Source organism: Tasmannia lanceolata, unplaced genomic scaffold (assembly GCF_043159265.1).
Source record: "Tasmannia lanceolata isolate RefF3 unplaced genomic scaffold, GAP_Taslan_0.1 ptg000002l, whole genome shotgun sequence".
NCBI classification, from domain to species: Eukaryota; Viridiplantae; Streptophyta; class Magnoliopsida; order Canellales; family Winteraceae; genus Tasmannia; species Tasmannia lanceolata.
This window is the reverse complement of record NW_027518679.1, coordinates 7,067,902-7,075,000: the sequence shown is the minus strand read 5'-3', so window position 1 is coordinate 7,075,000 and position 7,099 is coordinate 7,067,902.

The window sequence follows — 7,099 nt, the reverse complement described above, 5'->3', positions numbered from 1 at the left end:
AGGCTAGTGTGTAGAGAACTCTCTACACATATGTGTAGGAACCGTTTTCTCATATATATATATATATATATATATATATATATATATATATATATATATATATATATATATGAAAAAAGTGGAGCTACACATACGTGTAGCTAACTTAGCTACACCGACGTCTTAGAATACAGTGGACCCCACATTGTTTCGGTGTTGTAAACCATTCATTTGACGGGCCCTCACATAGATAGGGTGTGCCCAAAAAATCAGCTCCATAGGATCATTCCAACCCTACGATTTGTTGAGGCAAAAATGGACGTGTAAAAACCTTTACAAATCTGTCCATTTTTGCCTCCACAGTTTGAACGGTTGGGATCATCCAATGGAGCTGATTTTTTGGGCACACCCTATCAATTTGAGGGCGTATCAAATGAATGGTTTGGATCACCCAAACAATGTGGGCCCACTATATTTTAAGCCGTCGGTGTAGCTAAGTTAGCTACACGTATGTGTAGCTTCACTTAACTCTATATATAAAGAGGAAGGGGCGTTTTACTGTTCATCAAGCTAACGTGTCAGCCTCCACTTCGTCTAAAACATATATTTCCTATGTTATCGCTTATTTGAAAAAAAAAATAAAAGAAACTTTCCTTACGTGTCAGCCTCCCCTCGGTCAGAGAAAGAAAAAATAGACGGGAATTTCTCTCCTAATTTCTCGGCAAAGAAAGAGACAAAATAGACGGGGAAAAATATTGCTCGCGATACGGCTAAATTTTTACTTTCGCTGCTTTTCTCTCGAAATTGGCCTCTTCTCTCTCTCTCTCTCTCTCTCACTCATGACTGACAATGTAAATATGTTGTTCTTGAAAAAAAAAAAATTTAAAATCTTATATGGACCATACCGTAGATGATCCAAACCGTTCATGTGATGACTGACTACAATGTAAATAGGTTGTTGTTCAAAAATTTTTTTCATGCAACGATGGTAGACCTCCAATGTATATAGATTTCCATATATGCAATTCCTCTATAGATCACAAGGTTGGAATAATCTTATAAAAATTATTCTTCGACCTCAATTGTTGCCCATCAGATGGACGGTTTTGATTATCCTATGAGATGGTATAAAATATCCATTTTATACTCTTAATACCGTATTTCCCAAAAAAATCTTACACGATCATATCATAGGATGTTCCAAATCGTTCATGTGATGACTGACAATGTGAATAGGTTGTTCTTCAAAAAAATTTAAAAAATCTTACATAGACCATACCATAGGATGATCCAAACCGTATTAACATATGCCAAGCATGCTTAAAAAGACATAACACATGTCATAAGCTACATAAAAGAAATAAAAAGGTAAGATTTTGGCTATTTATTCCAATTTTCTAAAATAAGTATCTCCCTCTTATTTCTTTAAACATACTTTAAAATGCTAAAGTAAAAATGGTTGTGGGGAAATGAGTTTTCCTTTGCAGATTGCAAGAAAAATATTTGGGATGAAACATTTTTCTTGGAAAATTTTCTTCTTTCCACCGTTCAAAGGAAAATGATAAGATTATTAATTTGGAGTAATATTAGTGATATTTTCCTCAATTCAATGTCCCTCTAACTAATATGTAAATAGGAGTGGTTCAAGTTATAATTTTTTGTTGGTAAAAACGTGAAAAATTTAAGAATTTTTTCCTGAAACTTTTCCAGCCCTGTTTGGAATGCAAGAAAAACATTTTTTATGAAAAAAATTTTGTTGGAAATTTTTTTTCTTTCCAAAATTCAAAGGAAAATGATAAGATTATGATTAATTTGGAATGAAATTTTCCTCAATTGAATGCCCCTCTAACTACTATGTAAATAGGGGTGGTTAAGTTATATTTTTTGGGGTGTAAAAAGGGATTTGTCAGGCAATTTCACGGTTAGCTTTTGCATGTGAGAACAACCACACAAGTTGATCTTTTGGCAAATTTTGTCATATTTATTCAATTCAAATGAGGTGGCTATTCTCACATGCAAAAGCCAGCCACGAATTAGCTTTCCGAGAAATTGTTTAAGAAATTTTTTTCCTTTTTAAAACTTTCCCAACGCTATTTGGATTGCAAGAAAAACATTTATGTTGAAAAAAATTTCGTGGCAAAAAAATTTCTTTCCAAGATTTAGAGGGATATTTCCAATCCCACTCATTTTCTTAGTTTTGTATTACCATTTTAGAGGCTTTGTTACGGTGCCCTTTTTTTTGTTAAATAGCTATGAAGGCATCCTTTTATAACCATTAAGTTTTTTTTCTCGCCCGTACATCGCGGGGGTGCTTTACTAGCATGGTTTTAAATTTCGACCGAAATCCGAAATTTCGGACTGAAATCCGACCAACACCGAAATGCATCAAAACCGAAACGGTCATTTATTTCGGTCAAAATTTCAGAATTTAGGTCGAAATTTCGGAATTTCGGTTGAAGTTTTGGTTTTTTCGAAATTTGACCCAAAAAATATGCTTTTTTAATATTAATTTAATATTTTATGTCGAAATTTAATATTGAATAAAATATTAGTTTCGGGTCAAGTACTAGATTTTGGTCGAAATTGACCGAAATTTCGAAATTTCACAGTCCGAAACAGGTTCAAAACCGAAATTTTAAACCTTGTTTACTAGAGGAATGCTAGCATCACGCGGAAAACCATTCCTTTACGTGTGTGTATATCTATTATAATAAAGAGGGAAGGTTGTTTTACTGTTCACACGCTTACGTGTCGGCCTCACGTTCCTCCTCGCGTCAATTTGGTATTTAAAAAAATTCCAAAAAAACCTAAAACTGGCTCTTACGGCAATATACTCTTCTGGGATTTTCACAAAATCTCGCCTAACTTTCCTCCCTTGGCGAGATTTTTGTCTGGCCAGATTCTCTTACAGCGATATACTCTTTTGGGATTTTCACAAAATCTCACCTAACTTTCCTCCATTTATTATAGCTGGGGAGATTTTCGGCTGGCGAGATTTCGATGTGCTGCTGCTATAAATTTGAAATTCCCATCTTATCCTCATATACACGTCAGTTTGTCGAGATTCAACCCACCCACGCGTCAGTATAGACTCCCCTCTCTCTCCCTCTCTCTCCGTATAACATCCACCACTAGCATACTCTCTCTGGAATTTTCCACCAACTATTATCCCTCTATAACACCACCGACATCAGCTTCCACAAAGTCTCATTCTGAGCAGCCGCAAAGTAAGTCTGGCGGAACTTTTGATGGTGGTTCGGCATCCATGAAGTCATCTGTGCTTCACAGACCCCCTTTCTTCTCCCCTATGAATCTCAAAACCTTCTCTTTCTTTTGATTTTACTCTAGAATTTTCTCTTAAAACACTTATCTTTGGTGGGTACTTTCGGGAGAGGGTTTTCATAGCTAAGAAAAAGAAGGGGGTTTCAGTTTCACCCTCTAATTGCCAGGATTTTCTCGAAAAAAAAATTGGTAAAAGAAAAATCTTTCTGAAATTTCATGATTTTCTGTTTTATGTGTATGTATTTAGCCAAGTCTGGGGGAGCTTTTGACGGTGGTTCGGCATCCATGAAGTCATCTGTGCCTGGAGGACCCGAGGAGCCGAAATGAGGGAGTTGAGTCCTGCACAAGAGCACACGAGGTCAGAAGACCAACCCGGAGTCGTTACTCCGGACAGGCCCTTCGACACTCAAGTGAGTACGAGCAGGAGTGCAGAGCGAGTTTTTAAGAGTGGTAGTTCAGAAGTTATTACCCTTCCATCTGAGCCTTGAAAGGCCTCTTATAGAAGGGGACCTGGGGTGGTTGGATCACCTACCCCAGGACAGGTGTCGGACCCTCTGTGGGTTTAAGTTCACCCACTATTTAGGCAATTACCAGATTACCCCTGCGCAGCAGTTGGGGCTTGCGGTGGGCCCTTCCGGGGCCACGTGTCGACAGCTCATTAGTTGCTGTTTTTTGTACCCCATCAGTTGCCCCCTAGTTCTCCAAGTCATTGTAGTGATTTGGGGAAGTGTGAGGAGTTGTATTCTTAAATGGTAGAACGAGCCGGTGGCCCAGTGTTCGGGATGGCTTGATGGGAAGTCTGTCCGGAAAACCTGTCCGGCAAAGCCATCTGTCCGGCCTAGGAAATTTGTCTGGAAAATCTGTACGGCTAAGCCGTGTGTCCGGCCTGGGAAATTTGTCTGGCTAAGCCGTCTGTCCGGCCTAGGAGATCTGTCCGGAAAATCTGTCCGGCGAAGCCATCTGTCTGGAAAATCTATTCGGCCTAGGAAATCTGTCCGGCTAAGCCGTGTGTCCGGGCTGGGAAATCTGTCCGGCTAAGCCGTGTGTCCGGCCTATGAAATCTGTCCGGAAAATCTGTCCAGCTAGGTGTGGTACCCGATCCCGCGAGAGGGGTGTGGGGCGCGAGCCGCCGCTCTCTCTCTCTTGGTCTCTCGTATCCACGCGATTGGCGTGTGCATTTTAATATTGATTTGAATTCGTCTTTTATGTGAACTTGGGATCACTAAGGCAATCCGAATTCCACACGAAAGAGACTGACAGAGTCGCCACCTAGATGTGGGATCTAGGACCCGTAATTAACCAGAAATCTAGACTCGCTACTTGGTTACGAGAATGGAAGGTATGGGGAGTTATCCACCACATGCACCATTCTTGCCCGATAATCGGTCTTCGATTCCAAAAGCTAACTCTTTTAAATTTATTTTAAATGGCTCATTCAACTCTATGTTAATGTGCGAACTAAGTGACATGCATCCTATGATCTAATTTCAATGTGAATCCTAAATGTGTATCTTGATTTATTAATTTGTCTGGATTCAATCTAAGTGAAAGTTCTCCTAAAATTCTAATTTCATGGAAAGTCCTAAGTGATTTGATTAAGCATTTACAAGAAAATTAATATACAAAACACCACAATTTGTTTGTGGTGCCGACTCGCGGGTGGTATGCCATCAGACATCCAAGCTGCCTACGTACCCAAGCCTCACTGGGATCAGAGTCGACGTAGTTCGGTGCACCTAAGCTAAGTTACATATGCCTAACTCAACTAAGACACCGACCTAGACGGGATTGACTGTTTCAACAGTTTTAGGAGAAGTTATTTAATTCAAGTTGAAGATTTTATTATCTTAGGATTTCATCTAAGATGCTATATGATTCTCATCTAAATGCAAATGGTCCCTTAGACTAATGCAGGTTTGCCTTACATCCTAGTTTACTAGGCTTGTCCTAGGGAAAGATTGGGTGACTAGTGTAACTAGACCTATGGCACGGTTGCTATACATAGCAAGCGTCCGTGATGAGGCCGGACTCCTGACTCTAGGACTCCCTAAAACCTAAGACTCCCTAAAACTTAGGACACGACACGACACGACACCAGTGTTCCTAAATTGGGCTCTAAGGGTTCCTAAAGGAATTTTGAATCCACCGGCTCTTGGGAATCTCGAATTCTTTTGGGTTTGTGGAAACTTTTAGAGTTTTCTTGAAGCTTTTATTATCTGAAGGTATTTAGTGTGTTTGGTAGCTTTTAAAGTTGTTTATTTAGAAGGTTTTAGTTTCATTTGAAATTTTTAGTGGTCTTTTGGTTAATGGCTTTTAACGGATTTTTATCAGTGGATTTTAAATGGGTGAATTTTAGTTTTGTTAATTTTAGGTTGGATGTACTTTAGATTAATGTCTTTCGATTTTGGTTTGGAAAATGACGTTAACACAACCAAGTTTTGACAATTGCACAAATTCGACAAACCATTGACCATTAAAAGATCTGACAAATGCAGCCCACTAAAACTGTCGTAACTCTTTAACCGCTTGGCCAAATTCAACGTACAAACATGCGTTGGAAAGATCTTTTATAGGGCTACAACTTTGTAGTTCTCCATTGTTTGTAAATCTGTGATTTAGAGGTTCGAATTTGTGTTGCAAACAAAAGGACAGCAACATTAAACTGGAAATGCCTAAAGGTGTGCCGCAACCATTTTGGACTTAACTTTTTAACCGCTCGCTGTCTGATCTAGCACGAATACTCGTTGGAAACGGCACGAAAATATCTACGACTTTGTAGTTAACCATTTCCCACGATTCTGTTGTTTAGAGGTCGAAAAATCTGTTTAAAGTCTAACAGCTAGCACTATGACGGGAATGATATTGGCACCCCCATGTTTTCTTTTGATAGTTCTTATTTTTTTAGTGATTAAAAGACGGTGAATATGAAAAATGGCTTGAATGGGCCTGAGATTAGATTCAAATGGGATGTTTGAAAAAGGGGTTGTTTTTATCTACTTGGCAAGGTGGGGTATGGATATTGGGTTCTTGAGATTGAGTGGGGGCTGTTGTTATCAAATTGGAGTGGGGGCTGTTGTTATCAATTGAAAGATGGAGGTTTTGTAAGCCAAATTAAATGGGTTTTGATAATTCATGTAAAATTCAAGTTTTCTTTCTTGTAAATGTTCAAAATTTTTAATGAATTGTTTTCCCAAAAGAAATCTAAATTCCCTAACAAGCCAATGATTTCAACATCCCATTGCAAATAGGTTCTAATGACCCTGACACATTAATTATATTTAGCATAAGTGAGAACATGACCAAGGCCAAACTAGTACAAAATTAAACATGACATCAACCAAAATATACGCAAAACAACACTCAATCCTACAAATATAGAAAAGAAAATAAAATTCCAAAAGACATACCTTTTTGTAGACGATATTCCATGCAAACTTATGGAGAAGAGGGATTTGGTCTAGAGAGAGGGCTTGAATTTTCTAAGAGAGGGGTTCTCTCCTCTTTTCTTTTTTTTCCTTCTTTTCTTTGGTGAGATGAGAGGGTATTTATAGGAGAATGGGATAGGAGGTTAGGTGAGGTTAGGTGAGGTTAGGTAAGGTTAGGTGAGGTTAGGTGATGTTAGGTGAGGTTAGGTGAGGTTAGGTGAGGTTTGGATGGTTATGATGGGAGGAGAGGTTAGGTGAGGTTAGGTGAGGTTTGAATGGTTAGGATGAGAGGAGAGGTTAGGTGGTTTTGGATGGTTAGACCCAGGTCATGATCTGCCATTGATCTAACGATTTACGGAAATCGGGTCTCGGAATGGAATCAGGGTCCGGGCTATGAAGTGACCCTAGCTTAT